This window comes from Oncorhynchus gorbuscha, unplaced genomic scaffold (genome assembly GCF_021184085.1).
Source record: "Oncorhynchus gorbuscha isolate QuinsamMale2020 ecotype Even-year unplaced genomic scaffold, OgorEven_v1.0 Un_scaffold_573, whole genome shotgun sequence".
In the NCBI taxonomy this organism is placed as follows: Eukaryota; Metazoa; Chordata; class Actinopteri; order Salmoniformes; family Salmonidae; genus Oncorhynchus; species Oncorhynchus gorbuscha.
Window position 1 is genome coordinate 28,879 of NW_025745407.1, and position 23,622 is coordinate 52,500.

General features: G+C 46.9%; 1 pseudogene; it reads left to right on the forward strand.

Moving 5' to 3' along the window:
- The window catches only part of LOC124018736, a 130,198-nt pseudogene that overhangs the window by 16,670 nt on the left and 89,906 nt on the right, over positions 1–23,622 (forward strand).

The following is a 23,622-nucleotide window of genomic DNA, read 5'->3' on the forward strand; positions in this document are numbered from 1 at the left end:
AGGGCTGTTGAGGACCTCCTGTGTCTTAAAGCCTATTGGTACAGGGCTAGTTGAGGACCTCCTGTGTCTTAAAGCCTATTGGTACAGGGCTAGTTGAGGACCTCCTGTTAATTAAAGCCTATTGGTACAGGGCTAGTTGAGTATCTCCTGTGTCTTAAAGCCTATTGGTACAGGGCTAGTTGAGGACCTCCTGTTAATTAAAGCCTATTGGTACAGGGCTAGTTGAGGACCTCCTGTTAATTAAAGCCTATTGGTACAGGGCTAGTTGAGGACCTCCTGTTAATTAAAGCCTATTGGTACAGGGCTAGTTGAGGACCTCCTGTTAATTAAAGCCTATTGGTACAGGGCTAGGTGAGTACCTCCTGTGTCTTAAAGCCTATTGGTACAGGGCTAGTTGAGGACCTCCTGTTAATTAAAGCCTATTGGTACAGGGCTAGTTGAGGACCTCCTGTTAATTAAAGCCTATTGGTACAGGGCTAGTTGAGGACCTCCTGTTAATTAAAGCCTATTGGTACAGGGCTAGTTGAGGACCTCCTGTTAATTAAAGCCTATTGGTACAGGGCTAGTTGAGTACCTCCTGTGTCTTAAAGCCTATTGGTACAGGGCTAGGTGAGTACCTCCTGTGTCTTAAAGCCTATTGGTACAGGGCTAGGTGAGTACCTCCTGTGTCTTAAAGCCTATTGGTACAGGGCTAGTTGAGGACCTCCTGTGTCTTAAAGCCTATTGGTACAGGGCTTGTTGAGGACCTCCTGTGTCTTAAAGCCTATTGGTACAGGGCTAGTTGAGGACCTCCTGTGTCTTAAAGCCTATTGGTACAGGGCTAGTTGAGGACCTCCTGTGTCTTAAAGCCTATTGGTACAGGGCTAGTTGAGGACCTCCTGTGTCTTAAAGCCTATTGGTACAGGGCTAGTTGAGGACCTCCTGTGTCTTAAAGCCTATTGGTACAGGGCTTGTTGAGGACCTCCTGTGTCTTAAAGCCTATTGGTACAGGGCTAGTTGAGGACCTCCTGTGTCTTAAAGCCTATTGGTACAGGGCTAGTTGAGGACCTCCTGTGTCTTAAAGCCTATTGGTACAGGGCTAGTTGAGGACCTCCTGTTAATTAAAGGCTATTGGTACAGGGCTAGTTGAGGACCTCCTGTGTCTTAAAGCCTATTGGTACAGGGCTAGTTGAGTACCTCCAGTGTCTTAAAGCCTATTGGTACAGGGCTAGTTGAGGACCTCCTGTGTCTTAAAGCCTATTGGTACAGGGCTAGTTGAGGACCTCCTGTGTCTTAAAGCCTATTGGTACAGGGCTAGTTGAGGACCTCCTGTGTCTTATTAAAGCCTATTGGTACAGGGCTAGGTGAGTACCTCCTGTGTCTTATTAAAGCCTATTGGTACAGGGCTAGTTGAGGACCTCCTGTGTCTTAAAGCCTATTGGTACAGGGCTAGTTGAGGACCTCCTGTGTCTTAAAGCCTATTGGTACAGGGCTAGTCGAGGACCTCCTGTGTCTTAAAGCCTATTGGTACAGGGCTAGTCGAGGACCTCCTGTGTCTTAAAGCCTATTGGTACAGGGCTAGTTGAGGACCTCCTGTGTCTTAAAGCCTATTGGTACAGGGCTAGTTGAGGACCTCCTGTGTCTTATTAAAGCCTATTGGTACAGGGCTAGTTGAGGACCTCCTGTGTCCCTTTGGTACAGGGCTTGAGTACCTCCTGTGTCTTAAAGCCTATTGGTACCTAGGTGAGTACCTCCTGTGTCTTAAAGCCTATTGGTACAGGGCTCCCTCCTGTGTCTTAAAGCCTATTGGTACAGGGCTAGTTGAGGACCTCCTGTGTCTTAAAGCCTCCTAGTTGAGGACCTCCTGTGTCTTAACATCTTCTAAGATGAACTTTTATTTTGTCTTGAGCCCCCTGTGTCTCTCACCTCCCTTCCTCCCCCGTCCCCACCTCCCCCCCCCACCTCCCCCTCCCTCCCCCATCTCCCCCTCCTCCCCCACCTCAGTGGAACCGGAGATCAAGCTGGTTGGCAACATGCATGGCAACGAGGTCCTGGGTCGTCAGCTGCTGCTCTACCTGGCACAGTACCTGTGTTCCGAGTATCTCCTTGGCAACCAGCGTATCCAGACGCTCGTAAACACCACGCGCATCCACATCCTGGCATCCATGAACCCCGACGGTTACGAGCTGGCGGCCGCCGAGGTAGAGGATAGGAACGACCCGGAACAACAACCACACCACAACCAGGAAGTAAATCATAAATAAAAAACGTCGAAGCCGGGACCAACCAACCGCCGCGTAGAGATAGAAAGAGGCCACGCCTCCTATCTTCTCCATTATATAGAGTCTGTGACAGCATGTGTTGGGGCACTCTCTTTCTAAGCCTTGCCCCTTTTCCAACTGTTTCATCTACCTGAGCTCTCCTATTGGTTTAGCCCCTCCCACTACCAGAGAGACAGAGTGATAGTGTCCTTAACCAATCAACAAGAGCAGTCGGTTAGACTGTTGTCATGGAAATGCAGTGCCATTTTTTTTGTAACTGTGTTTAAGGTCGAAGAAGTAACACTGCTAGAAATCTCAAAACGTTTTTCTTAAAATATCAAATTTAACAAATATATTTTTAATGGATAGAACGTCTAGTCGTTGTTTTTTCCAACAGCTGGCAGTGGGAAGCTCTATTGTCTTTATCATCATGTTTTCAAACTACCGAGGGATTTCTGGGCTATCTTCTTCACACAAACAGCATGTCCTGTCACTACAGACACCCTGGTTCGATATCCAGGCTGTATCACTACCCGGCTGTGATGGGGAATCCCATAGGGCGGCGCACAATTGGCCCAGCGTCGTCCGGGTTCGGACGGTGTAGGTCGTCATTTTAAATAAGAATTTGTTCTTCACTGACTTGCCTCGTAAAATAAAGGTTTTAATGAAATAAAATGTTTACTGGACAGTTTGTTCTCCCCAGACGGATTAGAGTCTGTCCCTACGTTACTTCCTGTATAGGGAACGATCATGTGACTTGACTGGGAAAATCTCTGAGTTACTTCCTGTATAGGGAACGATCATGTGACTTGACTGGGAAAATCTCTGGGCCCTCTTCTGGGTCATATGGTCAACAAAACACTCCTGACCTCTTATATTCATCCTATCCAATCACATTCTTCTAACCGACATGACTTCCCATGATTTCCATTACCCATGATGCTTCACTCTTCACTCCTCCCCGTCATGCTCCTGCAGGGTCGTGGGGTGTTGAACCATGTGTAGGGTCACAACCTTTACCCTCTGTGTGTGTTTGTGTAGGGTCACGAGCTCAACGGTTGGACGGTGGGTCGCACCAACGCTCAGAACCTAGACTTGAACCGGAACTTTCCTGACCTTACGTCCATCCTCTACCGGAATCGCAGGATCAAACGGTTCCGCACAGACCACATCCCCATCCCAGACTCTTACTGGTTTGGTAAGGTATGTAATATCAACATCTCGCTACACTGGTGTCGGAAGTGGGATGGCGCCAGTGAGGCCATCGGAGAGGTGTGTACACATGAGTGATGTAACTAGCTTCTCTATAGCAAGTCCCTCAGGTGTAAGTACCTCTCCAATGGTATGGGAACTTATTCTTCTGTTGGTGTGGGAAAGTACAGGACATTCCTACTGTTTTGGTAAGGTACAGGACATTCCTACTGTTTTGGTAAGGTACAGGACATTCCTACTGTTTTGGTAAGATACAGGACATTCCTACTGTACAGGACATTCCTACTGTACAGGACATTCCTACTGTTTTGGTAAGATATAGGACATTCATACTGTTTTGGTAAGATATAGGACATTCCTACTGTTTTGGTAAGGTACAGGACATTCCTACTGTTTTGATAAGGTACAGGACATTCCTACTGTTTTGGTAAGGTACAGGACATTCCTACTGTTTTGGTAAGGTACAGGACATTCCTACTGTTTTGATAAGGTACAGGACATTCCTACTGTTTTGGTAAGGTACAGGACATTCCTACTGTTTTGGTAAGGTACAGGACATTCCTACTGTTTTGGTAAGGTACAGGACATTCCTACTGTTTTGGTAAGGTACAGGACATTCCTACTGTTTTGGTAAGGTACAGGACATTCCTACTGTTTTGGTAAGATACAGGACATTCCTACTGTACAGGACATTCCTACTGTACAGGACATTCCTACTGTTTTGGTAAGATATAGGACATTCATACTGTTTTGGTAAGATACAGGACATTCCTACTGTACAGGACATTCCTACTGTACAGGACATTCCTACTGTTTTGGTAAGATATAGGACATTCATACTGTTTTGGTAAGATATAGGACATTCCTACTGTTTTGGTAAGGTACAGGACATTCCTACTGTTTTGATAAGGTACAGGACATTCCTACTGTTTTGGTAAGGTACAGGACATTCCTACTGTTTTGGTAAGGTACAGGACATTCCTACTGTTTTGGTAAGGTACAGGACATTCCTACTGTTTTGGTAAGGTACAGGACATTCCTACTGTTTTGGTAAGGTACAGGACATTCCTACTGTTTTGATAAGGTACAGGACATTCCTACTGTTTTGGTAAGGTACAGGACATTCCTACTGTTTTGGTAAGGTACAGGACATTCCTACTGTTTTGATAAGGTACAGGACATTCCTACTGTTTTGGTAAGGTACAGGACATTCCTACTGTTTTGGTAAGGTACAGGACATTCCTACTGTTTTGGTAAGGTACAGGACATTCCTACTGTTTTGGTAAGGTACAGGACATTCCTACTGTTTTGGTAAGGTACAGGACATTCCTACTGTTTTGGTAAGGTACAGGACATTCCTACTGTTTTGGTAAGGTACAGGACATTCCTACTGTTTTGGTAAGGTACAGGACATTCCTACTGTTTTGGTAAGGTACAGGACATTCCTACTGTTTTGATAAGGTACAGGACATTCCTACTGTTTTGGTAAGGTACAGGACATTCCTACTGTTTTGATAAGGTACAGGACATTCCTACTGTTTTGGTAAGGTACAGGACATTCCTACTGTTTTGGTAAGGTACAGGACATTCCTACTGTTTTGGTAAGGTTCCTACTGTTTTGGTAAGGTACAGGACATTCCTACTGTTTTGGTAAGGTACAGGACATTCCTACTGTTTTGGTAAGATACAGGACATTCCTACTGTTTTGGTAAGGTACAGGACATTCCTACTGTTTTGGTAAGATACAGGACATTCCTACTGTTTTGGTAAGATATGTTCTATGTGTGTCCAGAGTTTTAGACAAAACCAGTTTTGTAAGGGAAATGTGTAATTATCCTCCTCTCCCCCCTCCCTCTCCCCTCTCCTCTCCTCTCCTCTCCTCTCTCCTCTCCTCTCCTCTCCTCTCCTCTCCTCTCCTCTCCTCTCCTCTCCTCTCCTCTCCTCTCCTCTCTCCTCTCCTCCCTCTCCTCTCCTCTCCCCTCTCCTCTCCTCTCCTCTCCTCTCTCCTCTCCCTCTCCTCTCCTCTCCCTCCCTCTCCCCTCCCCTCCCCTCCCTCCCCCTCCCCTCCCCTCCCCTCCCCTCCCCTCCCTCCCCCCCTCCCCTCCCCTCCCCTCCCTCTCCTCTCCTCCCCTCTCCTCTCCTCTCTCTCCTCTCCTCCTCTCCCCTCCCCTCCCTCCCCTCCCCTCCCCTCTCCTCTCCCTCTCCCCTCCCCTCTCCTCTCCCCTCCCCTCCCCTCTCCTCTGCCCTCCCCCTCTCCTCTCCCTCCTCCTCTCCTCTCCCTCCTCTCCTCCTCCTCTCCCCTCCCCCTCTCCCCTCTCCTCTCCCTCTCCCTCCCTCTCCTCTCCTCTCCTCTCCTCTCCTCTCCTCTCCCTCTCTCCTCTCCTCTCCTCTCCCCTCTCCTCTCCTCTCCTCTCCTCTCTCTTCCTCTCCTCCCCTCCCCTCTCTCCTCTCTCCTCTCCTCTCCTCTCCTCTCCTCTCCTCTCCTCTCCTCTCCTCAGGTAGCTTCAGAGACCTATGCAGTGATGAAGTGGATCAGGTCTGTGCCATTTGTCCAGTCTGCGAGCCTCCATGGTGGAGAGCTGGTGATCTCCTATCCCTTTGACTTCTCTAGACACCTCCATGAAGAGAGGATGTTCTCCCCTACACCTGATGAACAGGTACCCTGTCCTGTAATACACCTGATGAACAGGTACCCTGTCTTACACCTGACCAACAGGTACCCTGTCCTGTCCTACACCTGACCAACAGGTACCCTGTCCTGTCCTACACTTGACGAACAGGTACCCTGTCCTGTCCTACACCTGATGAACAGGTACCCTGTCCTGTCCTACACTTGACCAACAGGTACCCTGTCCTGTCCTACACCTGATGAACAGGTACCCTGTCCTGTCCTCACCTGATGAACAGGTACCCTGTTCTGTCCTACACCTGACCAACAGGTACCCTGTCCTACACCTGACCAACAGGTACCCTGTTCTGTCCTACACCTGACCAACAGGTACCCTGTCCTACACCTGACCGACAGGTACCCTGTCCAACACCTGACCAACAGGTACCTTGTCCTGTCCTACACCTGACCAACAGGTACCCTGTCCAACACCTGACCAACAGGTACCCTGTCCAACACCTGACCAACAGGTACCCTGTCCAACACCTGACCAACAGGTACCTTGTCCTGTCTTCCACCTGACCAACAGGTACCCTGTCCTACACCTGACCAACAGGTACCCTGTCCAACACCTGACCAACAGGTACCCTGTCCAACACCTGAACAACAGGTACCTTGTCCTGTCCTCCACCTGACGAACAGGTACCCTGTCCTACACCTGCCCAACAGGTACCCTGTCCTACACCTGACGAACAGGTACCGTGTCCTACACCTGACCAACAGGTACCCTGTCCTACACCTGACAAACAGGTACCCTGTCCTACACCTGACGAACAGGTACCCTGTCCTACACCTGACGAACAGGTACCGTGTCCTACACCTGACCAACATGTACCGTGTCCTACACCTGACCAACAGGTACCCTGTCCTACACCTGACCAACAGGTACCCTGTCCTACACCTGACCAACAGGTACCCTGTCCTACACCTGACCAACAGGTACCCTGTCCTACACCTGATGAACAGGTACCATGTCCTGTCCTACACCTGACCAACAGGTACCCTGTCCTACACCTGACCAACAGGTACCCTGTCCTATACCTGATGAACAGGTACCCTGTCCTGTTCCACACCTGGTCCTTCTGTAGCTCAGTTGGTAGAGCATGGCGCTTGTAACGCCAGAGTAGTGGGTTCGATTCCCGGGACCACCCATACGTAGAATGTATACACACATGACTGTAAGTCGCTTTGGATAAAAGCGTCTGCTAAATGGCATATATTATTATTATTATTATTATATTACCTGACCAACAGGTACCTGTCCTAAACCTGACCATCAGGTACCCTGTCCTGTCCTACACCTGACCAACAGGTACCTTGTCCTGTCCTCCACCTGACCAACATGTACCCTGTCCTGTCCTACACCTGACCAACAGGTACCCTATCCTGTCCTACACCTGACCAACAGGTACCCTGTCCTGTCCTACACCTGATGAACAGGCACCTGTCCTAAACCTGACCAGCAGGTACCTGTCCTAAACCCGACCAACAATCACCTGTCCTAAACCCGACCAACAGGTACCTGTCCTAAACCTGGCCAATGGGTACCCTGTTCTACACCTGACCAGCAGGTACCTGTCCTAAACCTGGCCAACGGGTACCCTGTCCTAAACCTGACCGACATGTACCTGTTCTAAACCTGACCAACAGGTACCCTGTTCTACACCTGACCAGCAGGTACCCTGTCCTAAACCTGGCCAACAGGTACTCTGTTCGACACCTGACCAGCAGGTACCTGTCCTAAACCTGGCCAACGGGTACCTGTCCTAAACCTGACCAACAAGTACCCTGTTCTACACCTGACCAACACTCACCTGTCCTAAACCTGACCAACAAGTACCCTGTTCTACACCTAGTTTATGTCAGTGGTGAAAACCTCTTCTGTTCCCAGGCCAGAAAATGCCATGTTGTAGAGTGTGACTGTGTTCCTCTCTGCAGGCATTTAAGCAGCTGGCCAGGACATACGCAGACTCTCACGCCAGCATGGCCGACAACAACACAGACAGGTGATTATATTCCTGGCTATTATTATGAATGATTATATTACCCCCTGTTACATGACCTACATGTTGTATATTCTAGATGTGGAGCGTCCTTCATCCGGAGCGGAGGCATCATCAACGGGGCTCTGTGGTACAGCTTCCCAGGGGGTACGGAACCTTCTATATCTTCTCCTCTCCTCCTCTTCTCCTCCTCTGTGGTACAGCTTCCCAGGGGGTACGGAACCTTCTATATCTCCTCCTCTCCACCTCTTCTCCCTCCTCCTCCTCTGTGGTACAGCTTCCCAGGGGGTACGGAACCTTCTCTATCTTCTCCTCTTCTCCTCTCCTCCTCCTCTGTGGTACAGCTTCCCAGGGGGTACGGAACCTTCCATATCTTCTCCTCTCCTCCTCCTCTGTGGTACAGCTTCCCAGGGGGTACGGAACCTTCTATATCTCCTCCTCTCTTCCCAGGGGGTACGGAACCTTCCATATCTCCTCCTCTCCTCCTCTCCTCCTCCTCTGTGGTACAGCTTCCCAGGGGGTACGGAACCTTCTATATCTTCTCCTCTCCTCCTCCTCTGTGGTACAGCTTCCCAGGGGGTACGGAACCTTCTATATCTTCTCCTCCTCCTCCTCCTCTGTGGTATAGCTTCCCAGGGAGTACGGAACCTTCCATATCTTCTCCTCTCCTCCTCCTCTGTGGTACAGCTTCCCAGGGGGTACGGAACCTTCTATATCTCCTCCTCTCTCCCAGGGGGTCGGAACCTTCCATATCTCCTCCTCTCCTCCTCTCCTCCTCCTCTGTGGTACAGCTTCCCAGGGGTACGGAACCTTCTATATCTTCTCTCTCCTCCTCCTCTGTGGTACAGCTTCCCAGGGGGTACGGAACCTTCTATATCTTCTCCTCTCTCCTCCTCTGTGGTACAGCTTCCCAGGGGTACGGAACCTTCCTATCTTCTCCTCTCCTCCTCCTCTGTGGTACAGCTTCCCAGGGGTACGGAACCTTCTATATCTTCTCCTCTCCTCCTCCTCTGTGGTATAGCTTCCCAGGGAGTACGGAACCTTCCATATCTTCTCCTCTCCTCCTCCTCTGTGGTACAGCTTCCCAGGGGGTACGGAACCTTCCATATCTTCTCCTCTCCTCCTCCTCTGTGGTACAGCTTCCCAGGGGGTACGGAACCTTCTATATCTTCTCCTCTCCTCCTCCTCTGTGGTACAGCTTCCCAGGGGGTACGGAACCTTCTATATCTTCTCCTCTCTTCCCAGGGGGTACGGAACCTTCCATATCTTCTCCTCGTGTCATTCTGTCTCTCCTCCTCGTGTCATTCTGTCTCTCCTCTCGTCCTCGTGTCATTCTTACTCTCTCTTCCTCTCTTCCATTTCCTTCTCTCTCCTCCTCCTTCTCTTCTCTCTCCTCCTCTCCTCCTCTTCTTTCCTCTCCTCCTCTCCTCCTCTCCTCCTCTCTTCCTTTCCTCCTCTCCTCCTCTCTTCCTTAACTCCTCTCCTCTCTCCTCCTCCTATCTTCCTCTTCTCTCTCCTCCTCTTTTCTTCATCCTCCTCCTCTCTTCCTTTCCTCCTCTCTCCTCCTCTCCTCTCCTCCTCCTCCTCTTCCTCCTCCTCCTCTTCTCTCTCCTCCTCCTCTTCCTCCTCCTCTCTTTCTCTTCTTTCTCCTCCTCTCTTCCTTTCCTCCTCTCCTCCTCCTCCTCTCTTCCTTTCCTCCTCTCCTCCTCTCTTCCTTAACTCCTCTCCTCTCTCCTCCTATCTTCCTCTTCTCTCTCCTCCTCTTTTCTTCATCCTCCTCTTCTCTCTCCTCCTCTCTTCCTCTCCTCCTCTCTTCCTTTCCTCCTCTCCTCCTCCTCTCTCTCTTTCCTTTCCTCCTCCTCCTCCTCCTCCTCCTCCTCCTCCTCTCCTCTCTTCCTTTCCTCCTCCTTTCCTCCTCCTCCTCCTTTTCTCCTCCTCTCCTCCTCCTCCTCCTCTCCTCCTCCTCTCTTCCTTTCCTCCTCTCCTCCTCCTCCTCTTCTCTCCTCCTCCTCCTCTCTTCCTCCTCACTTCCTCCTCTTTTCTCTCCTCCTCTCCTTAACCCCCCTCTTATTCCTGTCTGTCTGTTAATTCTCAGTACTTGTGTGTCTAGTGTATATATTTACGATGTGTCCTAACTCTCTATTTCTCCGGTACCGTAGGCATGTCAGACTTTAACTACCTCCACACTAACTGCCTGGAGATTACGGTGGAGCTGGGCTGTGACAAGTTCCCTTCTGAAGAGGAGCTCTACCCAGAGTGGCTCAGGAACAAGGAGGCCTTGCTCAGTTTCATGGAGTCGGTGGGTCTGCCTCTCTATAGCACAACGACCAGGCAGCCATTTTGTGCCGTAGTTATACCATCATTTTCTGACCACGTTTAATGTCCTTATCAGTGGTGGCTGGTGGGCAGAGATATAGGAGGACAGCTGGCTCTTTGTAATGGCTGGAATGGAATACATGGAGCTGTATATTGAACACGTGGAAAACATGTGTTTGATGTGTCTGATACCGTTCCATTCATTCCAATACAGCCGTTCTGTTAAAACCTCTTAAGGCTCCACCCCTTTTTTTCTTCAAATGTTCGCCTAAAATGACATACCTAAATCTAACTGCCTGTAGCTCAGGCCCTGAAGCAAGGATATTCACATTCTTCACACCATTTGAAAGGAAACACTTTGAAGATTGTGTAAATGTGAACGGAATGTAGGAGAATATAACACAGTAGATAATGGTAAAAGACAATACAAAGAAATTTAGATGTTGGCCACTAGATGACAGCAGTGTATGTGCAAAGTTTTAGACTGATCCAATGAACCATTGCATTTCTGTTCAAAATTTTGTATCAAGACTGCCCAAATGTGCCTAACTTGTTTATTAATAACTGTTCATGTTCAAAACTGTAATAGCTACTGTAGATTGGACAGTGCAGTTAGATGAACAAGAATTTAAGCTTCCTGCCAATATCAGATATGTCTATGTCCTGGGAAATGTTCTTATTTAACCACATGCTAATCGCATTAGCCTACATTAGCTCAACCTCATGCTAATCACATTAGCCTACATTAGCTCAACCTCATGCTAATCGCATTAGCCTACATTAGCTCAACCTCATGCTAATCACATTAGCCGACATTAGCTCAACCGTCCCGTGGACGGGACACCGATCCCGAAGAGGTTTTAAGCTGCACTCCTACTATATATTTCTCCCGCCCACCAGCCTCCACTGACCTTAGCATTCCCTGCCATTCACTGATAGGTTTGAAAATTCCGAAACTGCCCCCTCCCAAATTTCTTGGGTTTCCAGGAATTCTGGTTGGGAGAATCCTGGAATCCTGGTTGGGAGTATCCTGGAATGAGGGGGGAATAAGCAGTATATCCTAGAATTCTGCTTGGGAGAATCCTAGAAACCTGGTTGGGAGTATCCTGGAATGAGGGGGGAATAAGCAGTATATCATAGAATTCTGGTTGGGAGAATCCTGGAATTCTGGTTGGGAGAATCCTGGAATGAGGGGGGAATAAGTCATCTCTCCAGGATTCCAGCAACTGAGATTCCTGGAAAACCAGGGAATTTTGTTAAAATAAGCCTGATATTCCCTGATATTCCCTGTCGTTCCTTCTCTTCTCCAGGTCCACAGAGGTATTAAGGGAGTGGTGAAGGATGAAGAGGGCTATGGAATAAAGGGAGCGTCCGTATCTGTCAGGGGGATTCGTAAAGATGTCACCACAGGTAACCACCGTAATAACTGATAGTCATAGGATCCTCTGTTAGAGAAAGGAGCCCAAATGGCTACTTCTGAGCAGGGACCTCTGTTAGAGCTCTATGGAGGGAGAAAGGAGCCCAAATGGCTACTTCTGAGCAGGTGGCTACTTCTGAGCAGGGCCCTCTGTTAGAGCCTTATGGAGGGAGAAAGGAGCCCAAATTGCTACTTCTGAGCAGGGCCCTCTGTTAGAGCTCTATGGAGGGAGAAAGGAGCCATTTGTCTGTCTCCCTACTTCTCTTTCTCCCTCCTTCCCTGTCGCACTCCTTCTCTGTCTCCCTCCTTCTCTGTCTCCCTCCTTCTGTCTCCCTCCTTCTGTCTCCCTCCTTCTGTCTCCCTCCTTCTGTCTCCCTCCTTCTGTCTCCCTCCTTCTGTCTCCCTCCTTCTCTGTCTCCCTCCTTCTCTGTCTCCCTCCTTCTCTGACTCCCTCCTTCTCTGACTCCCTCCTTCTCTGACTCCCTCCTTCTCTGACTCCCTCCTTCCCTATCTCCCTCCTTCCCTATCTCCCTCCTTCCCTGTCTCCCTCCTTCTCTGTCTCCCTCCTTCTCTGTCTCCCTCCTTCTCTGTCTCCCTCCTTCTCTGTCTCCCTCCGTCTCTGTCTCCCTCCGTCTCTGTCTCCCTCCTTCTCTGTCTCCCTCCTTCTCTGTCTCCCTCCTTCTCTGTCTCCCTCCTTCTCTGTCTCCCTCCTTCTCTGTCTCCTTCCTTCTCTGTCTCCTTCCTTCTCTGTCTCCCTCCTTCTCTGTCTCCCTCCTCTCTCCCCTTCCTTGTCTCCCTTCTGTCTCCCTCCTTCTCTGTCTCCCTCCTTCTCTGTCTCCCTCCTTCTCTGTCTCCCTCCTTCTCTGTCTCCCTCCTTCTCTGTCTCCCTCCTTCTCTGTCTCCCTCCTTCTGTCTCCCTCCTTCTCTGTCTCCCCTCCTTCCCTGTCTCCCTCCTTCCCTGTCTCCCTCCTTCCCCTGTCTCCCTCCTTCCCTGTCTCCCTCCTTCTCTGTCTCGCTCCTTCTCTGTCTCGCTCCTTCTCTGTCTCTTTTCCCTCCCTCCCCCTCTTCATCCCATTCCCCCTCCTATCTCCCTCTCTTTCTCTTGCTCTCTCTCTCAATTCAATTCAAGGGGCTTTATTGGCATGGGATACATGTTAACATTGCCAAAGCAAGTGAGGTAGATAATATATAAACGTGAAACAAACAATAGAAATTAACAGTAACCATTACACTCACAGAAGTTCCAAAATAATTAAAACATTTCAAATGTCATATTATGTCTGTATACAATATTTGCAGATGTGCAAATAGTTAATGTACAAAAGAGAAAATAAATAAATAAATATGGGTTGTATTTACAATGGTGTTTGTTCTTCACTGGTTGACCTTTTTCTCGTGGCAGCAGGTCACAAATCTTGCTGCTGTGCTGATGGCAGACTGTGGTATTTCACCCAGTAGATATGGGAGTTTATCAGAATGTTTGTTTTTGAATTCTTTGTGGATCTGTGTAATCTGAGGGAAATATGTGTCTTTAATATGGTCATACATTTGGCAGGAGGTTAGGAAGTGCAGCTCAGTTTCCAACTAATTTTGTGGGCAGTGAGCACATAAGCCTGTCTTCTCTTGAGAGCCATGTCTGCCTACGGCGGCCTTTGTCAATAGCAAGGCTATGCTCACTGAGTCTGTACATAGGCATAGCTTTCCTTAAGTTTGGGTCAGTCACAGTGGTCAGGTATTCTGCCGCTGTGTACTCTCTGTTTAGGGCCAAATAGCATTCTAGTTTGCTCAGTTTTTTCAAGTAATTATCTTTTTGTTTTCTCATGATTTGGTTGGGTCTAATGGTGCTGCTGTCCTTGGGCTCTGTAGGGTGTGTTTGTGTTTGTGAACAGAGCCCCAGGACCAGCTTGCTTAGGGGACTCTTCTCCAGGTTCATCTCTCTGTAGGTGATGGCTTTGTTATGGAAGGTTTGGGAATCGCTTCCTTTTAGGTGGTTGTAGAATTGAACAGTTTTTTCTGGATTTTAATAATTAATTAAGTATAGCCAATTGACGGCTTGTAATTTGTACTGTAATTCATTCAATGTAATTGGAGAATCCAGTGGGTTCTGGCAGTCTATAATAGCTGATTCTAAGATTTGTATTTGATATCTCTCTCTCCCTCATCCCTGTCTCCTTCCCTGTCTCCTTCCCTGTCCCTGTCTCCTTCCCTGTCCTCCTCCTTCCCTCCCTCCCTCCCTCCCTCCCTCCCTCCCTCCCTCCCTCCCTCCCTCCCTCCCTCCCTCCCCTCCCTCCCTCCCTCTATAGCGGAGGAAGGTGATTACTGGAGGTTAATGAACTCAGGAACACACATCATAACAGCATCAGCTAAAGGTTACTCCAAAGTCAGCAAGAGAATTTACCTGCCTGCTCACATGGAAAAGCTGGGCGGGTCGACTTCGTGCTCAAAAGGTACTTGCGAAGTTATTTATATATATATATATATATGATTCATTTAGTTATTATATACTTTATCTGTGATCTGTGATGTTTCTGTGCCAGGATCAGTGTTTTGAGAAATATGATGTTGATGTCAGGGTCACGATATCTGAGGTGTTGATGTCAGGGTCATGATATCTGAGGTGTTGATGTCATGATATCTGAGGTGTTGATGTCATGATATCTGAGGTGTTGATGTCATGATATCTGAGGTGTTGATGTCAGGGTCATGATATCTGAGGTGTTGATGTCAGGTCATGATATCTGAGGTGTTGATGTCATGATATCTGAGGTGTTGATATCAGGGTCATGATATCTGAGGTGTTGATGTCATGATATCTGAGGTGTTGATGTCAGGGTCATGATATCTGAGGTGTTGATGTCAGGGTCATGATATCTGAGGTGTTGATGTCATGATATCTGAGGTGTTGATGTCAGGGTCATGATATCTGAGGTGTTGATGTCATGATATCTGAGGTGTTGATGTCAGGGTCATGATATCTGAGGTGTTGATGTCATGATATCTGAGGTGTTGATGTCAGGGTCATGATATCTGAGGTGTTGATGTCATGATATCTGAGGTGTTGATGTCAGGTCATGATATCTGAGGTGTTGATGTCAGGTCATGATATCTGAGGTGTTGATGTCAGGGATCATGATATCTGAGGTGTTGATGTCAGGGTCATGATATCTGAGGTGTTGATGTCAGGTCATGATATCTGAGGTGTTGATGTCATGATATCTGAGGTGTTGATGTCAGGGTCATGATATCTGAGGTGTTGATGTCATGATATCTGAGGTGTTGATGTCAGGGTCATGATATCTGAGGTGTTGATGTCAGGGTCATGATATCTGAGGTGTTGATGTCATGATATCTGAGGTGTTGATGTCATGATATCTGAGGTGTTGATGTCAGGGTCATGATATCTGAGGTGTTGATGTCATGATATCTGAGGTGTTGATGTCAGGGTCATGATATCTGAGGTGTTGATGTTGATATCAGGGTCATGATATCTGAGGTGTTGATGTCATGATATCTGAGGTGTTGATGTCATGATATCTGAGGTGTTGATGTCATGATATCTGAGGTGTTGATGTCATGATATCTGAGGTGTTGATGTCAGGGTCATGATATCTGAGGTGTTGATATCAGGGTCATGATATCTGAGGTGTTGATGTCATGATATCTGAGGTGTTGATATGATATCTGAGGTGTTGATGTCATGATATCTGAGGTGTTGATGTCATGATATCTGAGGTGTTGATGTCATGATATCTGGAGGTGTTGATATCTGAGGTGTTGATGTCATGATATCTGGAGGTGTTGATATCAGGGTCATGATATCTGAGGTGTTGATGTCAGGGTCATGATATCTGAGGTGTTGATGTCATGATATCTGAGGTGTTGATGTCAGGGTCATGATATCTGAGGTGTTGATATCAGGGTCATGATATCTGAGGTGTTGATTGATGTCATGATGATCTGAGGTGTTGATGTCATGATATCTGAGGTGTTGATGTCATGATATCTGAGGTGTTGATGTCAGGTCATGATATCTGAGGTGTTGATGTCATGATATCTGAGGTGTTGATGTCATGATATCTGAGGTGTTGATGTCATGATATCTGAGGTGTTGATGTCATGATATCTGAGGTGTTGATGTCAGTCATGATATCTGAGGTGTTGATGTCATGATATCTGAGGTGTTGATGTCATGATATCTGAGGTGTTGATGTCATGATATCTGAGGTGTTGATGTCATGATATCTGAGGTGTTGATGTCATCATGATATCTGAGGTGTTGATGTCAGGGTCATGATATCTGAGGTGTTGATGTCATGATATCTGAGGTGTTGATGTCAGGGTCATGATATCTGAGGTGTTGATGTCAGGGTCATGATATCTGAGGTGTTGATGTCATGATATCTGAGGTGTTGATGTCATGATATCTGAGGTGTTGATGTCAGGGTCATGATATCTGAGGTGTTGATGTCATGATATCTGAGGTGTTGATATCATGATATCTGAGGTGTTGATGTCAGGTCATGATATCTGAGGTGTTGATGTCATGATATCTGAGGTGTTGATGTCATGATATCTGAGGTGTTGATGTCATGATATCTGAGGTGTTGATGTCAGGGTCATGATATCTGAGGTGTTGATGTCAGGATATCTGAGGTGTTGATGTCATATCTGAGAGGTGTTGATATCAGGGTCATGATATCTGAGGTGTTGATATCAGGGTCATGATATCTGAGGTGTTGATGTCATGATATCTGAGGTGTTGATGTCATGATATCTGAGGTGTTGATGTCATGATATCTGAGGTGTTGATGTCATGATATCTGAGGTGTTGATGTCATGATATCTGAGGTGTTGATGTCAGGTCATGATATCTGAGGTGTTGATGTCATGATATCTGAGGTGTTGATGTCATGATATCTGAGGTGTTGATGTCAGGTCATGATATCTGAGGTGTTGATGTCAGGGTCATGATATCTGAGGTGTTGATGTCATGGGTCATGATATCTGAGGTGTTGATATCAGGGTCATGATATCTGAGGTGTTGATGTCATGATATCTGAGGTGTTGATGTCATGATATCTGAGGTGTTGATGTCATGATATCTGAGGTGTTGATGGGTCATGATATCTGAGGTGTTGATGTCATGATATCTGAGGTGTTGATGTCAGGGTCATGATATCTGAGGTGTTGATGTCAGGGTCATGATATCTGAGGTGTTGATGTCAGGTCATGATATCTGAGGTGTTGATATCAGGGTCATGATATCTGAGGTGTTGATGTCATGATATCTGAGGTGTCAGTGTCATGATATCAGGGTCATGATATCTGAGGTGTTGATGTCATGATATCTGAGGTGTTGATATCAGGGTCATGATATCTGAGGTGTTGATGTCATGATATCTGAGGTGTTGATGTCAGGGTCATGATATCTGAGGTGTTGATGTCATCATGATATCTGAGGTGTTGATGTCAGGGTCATGATATCTGAGGTGTTGATGTCAGGGTCATGATATCTGAGGTGTTGATGTCATGATATCTGAGGTGTTGATGGGTCATGATATCTGAGTGTTGATGTCATGATATCTGAGGTGTTGATGTCAGGTCATGATATCTGAGGTGTTGATGTCATGATATCTGAGGTGTTGATGTCAGGGTCATGATATCTGAGGTGTTGATGTCAGGTCATGATATCTGAGGTGTTGATGTCAGGATCATGATATCTGAGGTGTTGATGTCATGATATCTGAGGTGTTGATGTCATGATATCTGAGGTGTTGATGTCAGGTCATGATATCTGAGGTGTTGATGTCAGGGTCATGATATCTGAGGTGTTGATGTCATGATATCTGAGGTGTTGATGTCAGATATCTGAGGTGTTGATGTCATGATATCTGAGGTGTTGATGTCATGATATCTGAGGTGTTGATGTCATGATATCTGAGGTGTTGATGTCAGGGTCATGATATCTGAGGTGTTGATGTCAGGGTCATGATATCTGAGGTGTTGATGTCATGATATCTGAGGTGTTGATGTCAGGGTCATGATATCTGAGGTGTTGATGTCATGATATCTGAGGTGTTGATGTCATGATATCTGAGGTGTTGATGTCATGATATCTGAGGTGTTGATGTCAGGGTCATGATATCTGAGGTGTTGATATCAGGGTCATGATATCTGAGGTGTTGATGTCAGGTCATGATATCTGAGGTGTTGATGTCAGGTGTCATGATATCTGAGGTGTTGATATCTGGTGTTGATAGGTCATGATATCTGAGGTGTTGATGTCATGATATCTGAGGTGTTGATGTCAGGTCATGATATCTGAGGTGTTGATGTCATCATGATATCTGAGGTGTTGATGTCAGGTGATATCTGAGGTGTTGATGTCAGGGTCATGATATCTGAGGTGTTGATGTCAGGTCATGATATCTGAGGTGTTGATGTCAGGGTGATATCTGAGGTGTTGATGTCATGATATCTGAGGTGTTGATGTCAGGGTCATGATATCTGAGGTGTTGATGTCAGGGTCATGATATCTGAGGTGTTGATGTCATGATATCTGAGGTGATGAGGGTCATGATATCTGAGGTGTTGATGTCATGATATCTGAGGTGTTGATATCAGGTCATGATATCTGAGGTGTTGATGGTCATGATATCTGAGGTGTTGATGTCATGATATCTGAGGTGTTGATATCAGGGTCATGATATCATGAGGTGTTGATGTCATGATATCTGAGGTGTTGATGTCATGATATCTGAGGTGTTGATGTCAGGATCATGATATCTGAGGTGTTGATGTCATGATATCTGAGGTGTTGATGTCATGATATCTGAGGTGTTGATGTCAGGGTCATGATATCTGAGGTGTTGATGTCATGATATCTGAGGTGTTGATGTCATGATATCTGAGGTGTTGATGTCAGGGTCATGATATCTGAGGTGTTGATGTCATGATATCTGAGGTGTTGATGTCATGATATCTGAGGTGTTGATATCAGGTCATGATATCTGAGGTGTTGATGTCATGATATCTGAGGTGTTGATGTCATGATATCTGAGGTGTTGATGTCATGATATCTGAGGTGTTGATGTCATGATATCTGAGGTGTTGATGTCAGTCATGATATCTGAGGTGTTGATGTCATGATATCTGAGGTGTTGATGTCATGATATCTGAGGTGTTGATGTCATGATATCTGAGGTGTTGATGTCATGATATCTGAGGTGTTGATGTCAGGGTCATGATATCTGAGGTGTTGATGTCATGATATCTGAGGTGTTGATGTCATGATATCTGAGGTGTTGATGTCATGATATCTGAGGTGTTGATGTCATGATATCTGAGGTGTTGATGTCATGATATCTGAGGTGTTGATGTCATGATATCTGAGGTGTTGATGTCATGATATCTGAGGTGTTGATGTCAGGGTCATGATATCTGAGGTGTTGATGTCAGGGTCATGATATCTGAGGTGTTGATGTCAGGGTCATGATATCTGAGGTGTTGATGTCATGATATCTGAGGTGTTGATGTCAGGGTCATGATATCTGAGGTGTTGATGTCAGGGTCATGATATCTGAGGTGTTGATGTCATGATATCTGAGGTGTTGATGTCATGATATCTGAGGTGTTGATGTCATGATATCTGAGGTGTTGATATCAGGGTCATGATATCTGAGGTGTTGATGTCATGATATCTGAGGTGTTGATGTCAGGGTCATGATATCTGAGGTGTTGATGTCAGGGTCATGATATCTGAGGTGTTGATATCAGGGTCATGATATCTGAGGTGTTGATGTCAGGGTCATGATATCTGAGGTGTTGATGTCAGGGTCATGATATCTGAGGTGTTGATGTCAGGGTCATGATATCTGAGGTGTTGATGTCATGATATCTGAGGTGTTGATATCAGGGTCATGATATCTGAGGTGTTGATGTCAGGGTCATGATATCTGAGGTGTTGATGTCATGATATCTGAGGTGTTGATGTCATGATATCTGAGGTGTTGATGTCATGATATCTGAGGTGTTGATGTCATGATATCTGAGGTGTTGATATCATGATATCTGAGGTGTTGATATCAGGGTCATGATATCTGAGGTGTTGATGTCATGATATCTGAGGTGTTGATGTCAGGGTCATGATATCTGAGGTGTTGATATCAGGGTCATGATATCTGAGGTGTTGATGTCAGGGTCATGATATCTGAGGTGTTGATGTCATGATATCTGAGGTGTTGATGTCATGATATCTGAGGTGTTGATGTCATGATATCTGAGGTGTTGATGTCAGGGTCATGATATCTGAGGTGTTGATGTCAGGGTCATGATATCTGAGGTGTTGATGTCATGATATCTGAGGTGTTGATGTCATGATATCTGAGGTGTTGATGTCATGATATCTGAGGTGTTGATGTCATGATATCTGAGGTGTTGATGTCATGATATCTGAGGTGTTGATATCAGGGTCATGATATCTGAGGTGTTGATGTCATGATATCTGAGGTGTTGATGTCAGGGTCATGATATCTGAGGTGTTGATGTCATGATATCTGAGGTGTTGATGTCATGATATCTGAGGTGTTGATGTCAGGGTCATGATATCTGAGTGTATATTATGTTGATGTCAGGGTCATGATATCAGAGGTATAAGATTAGGGCCCTTGAGTCGAGATACCTGTCAACAACATCCGGTGAATTCGGAGGTAATTCAAATAAATAATCGTAACATGAAACATTTATGAACATACAAGTATCTTATATCGGTTAAAAGCTGACATTCTTGTTAATCTAACTGCATTTTGAGATTTGCAAAATGCTTTACGGTGAAAGCATACCATGCCTTTGTTTGAGGACTGAGCGCCCCACAACATATTTTTCAATCACAAACAGCGATTAAATAAATCACCTACTTCTGAAATTCTTCCTCTGTTTGCAATCCAAAGGGTCCCAGCTACAACAGGAATGGTCGTTTTGTTCAATAAAATCCTTCTTTATATCCCAAAAAAGTCAGTTTATTTGGCGCCATCGGTTTCACTAATCCACTCGTTCAACTGGCCAAGATAGAAACCCGGAAAACTACACCTTAAACTTTGTTCTTAACAAGTTAAACTACGTTTCTGTTTATTCCTGCATTTACCCTCAAAATGTAAATAAACTATAATATTTCATACGGAAAGAAGTATATTCAATAGGACAACAAAATAAGCTGGTGCGCGTCCCTCTTTATGACCCCAAGACTGATTTTCAAAGCTGACTCTGTCTTTTCAAAGTCATATTCTTTCTTCAACATGTTGCCATCTAGTGGACGCCATAGGAATTGCAATTTGGGAGCTGGAATCACATAGGACCCATAGCTATTCATTGAATATCATTTGTGTTATACTCTTGTATATTATTTTAACAGTTTTAGAAACTTCAAAGTGTTTTCTATTCAGTACTACCAATTATATGCATATCCTGGCTTCTGGGCCTGAGTAACCTCCCCTCTCCTCTCCTCCCTCCTCCTCTCTCCCTCTCCCCTCTCCTCCCTCCTCCTCTCCCTCTCCCCTCTCCCCTCTCCTCCCCTCTCCTCTCCCCTCTCTCCTCTCCTCCCCTCCCCTCCCCCTCCCTCTCTCCTCTCCCCTCTCCCCTCTCCTCCCTCCTCCTCTCTCCCCTCTCCCTCTCTCCTCCCTCCTCCTCTCTCCCTCTCCCTCTCCCCTCCCTCCTCCTCTCTCCCTCTCCCCTCTCCTCCCTCCTCCTCTCTCCCTCCCCCCTCTCCCTCCTCTCCTCCCTCTCCCCTCTCCTCCCTCCTCCTCTCTCCCTCTCCCTCTCCTCCTCCTCCTCTCTCCCTCTCCCCTCTCCTCCCTCCTCCTCTCTCTCCTCTCTCCTCTCCTCCCTCCTCCTCCCTCTCTCCTCCCTCCCTCCTCCCTCTCCCCTCCCCTCTCCCTCTCCCCTCTCCTCCTCTCTCCCTCTCCTCCCTCCTCCTCTCTCCCTCTCCCCTCTCCTCCCTCCTCCTCTCTCCCTCTCCCCTCTCCTCCCTCCTCCTCTCTCCCTCTCCCCTCTCCTCCCTCCTCCTCTCTCCCTCTCCCCTCTCCTCCCTCCTCCTCTCTCCCTCTCCCCTCTCCTCCCTCCTCCTCTCTCCCTCTCCCCTCTCCTCCCTCCTCCTCTCTCCCTCTCCCTCTCCTCCCTCCTCCTCTCTCCCTCTCCCCTCTCCTCCCTCCTCCTCTCTCCCTCTCCCCTCTCCTCCCTCCTCCTCTCTCCCTCTCCCCTCTCCTCCTCCTCTCTCCCTCTCCCTCTCCTCCCTCCTCCTCTCTCCCTCTCCCCTCTCCTCCCTTCTCCTCTCTCCCTCTCCCCTCTCCTCCCTCCTCCTCTCTCCCTCTCCCCTCTCCTCCCTCCTCCCCTACCTCTCATTAAAGATATGTATTTCTCTCCTCTCCTCCAGGTCCCTGTTCAGCCAGTAGGACTAGACTACCACCTGTTCCTCAGCTCCTCCCTGGACACTTATGAGCGCTTCGACCCTTACAACCACTTCCAGAGCTACGGCCGCTCCGAGCCGGGAGAACCGAGGGAACCCAGGGAACCGGGGATGGGAGGAGAACCGGGGATGGGAGCAGAGGAGCAGGAGAAGCCGTGGTGGTGGAACTACTTTACTCAGGCAGGAGTCTCTGCTCCCACGTGGCTGCTACGGAACCACTAGAAGACTGGACAGGAGAAAGACTGAAACGGCACACTATTCCCTTATTCCCTATTCCCTTATTCCCTCACACTATTCCCTTATTCCCTATTCCCTTATTCCCTCACACTATTCCCTTATTTGGTCCACTACATTTGACCAAAGCCCAAGTGCATTGTGGGGCGGCAGGGTAGCGTAGTGGTTATAGTGTAGGAGAGGCAAGATAGCCTAGTGGTTAGAGCGTTGGACTAGTAGCCGAAGGTTGCAAGTTCAAACCCCGAGCTGACAAGGTACAAATCTGTCATTCTGCCCCGAACAAGGCAGTTAACCCACTGTTCCTAGGCCGTCATTGAAAATAAGTATTTGTTATTAAACTGACTTGCCTAGTCAGGTAAAATACAAATTATTTGTAGATTTCATCCCAAATGGCACCCTGTTCCCTATATAGTGCACCCTGTTCCCTAGTGCATCCTGTTCCCTATATAGTGCACCCTGTTCCCTATAGAGTCAAAAGTAGTGCACTGTAAAGGGATTGGGTGCTATGTGGAATGTCTCCTACAAGTAGAGGCATGAATTGGTTCTCAATCTTCGTTTGGTTTCTGTTCCCCATCACATTCCCCTCATGTTCCCAGAAGGCCTTCTGTTTAGTCTTCCTGTGTAGATAGGCCAGGTACCCTGTCCACCAGGGGAACACCTACTGCCACTATGGACAGGAATCTGATCATGTGTTGTGTCCTGACCAGGAATGATTCTGGGCCCCCATTAACATATTGGGCGTTCTATTATGTTTCATTAAGACATTCTGTCTTCTTCCATCAGTGTTCTATTATGTTTCATTAAGACATTCTGTCTTCCTCTGTGTTCTATTATGTTTCATTAAGACATTCTGTCTTCCTCAGTGTTCTATTATGTTTCATTAAGACATTCTGTCTTCCTCAGTGTTCTATTATGTTTCATTTAGACATTCTAGTTCTGTCTTCCTCAGTGTTCTATTATGTTTCATTAAGACATTCTAGTTCTGTCTTCCTCAGTGTTCTATTATGTTTCATTAAGACATTCTGTCTTCCTCAGTGTTCTATTATGTTTCATTTAGACATTCTAGTTCTGTC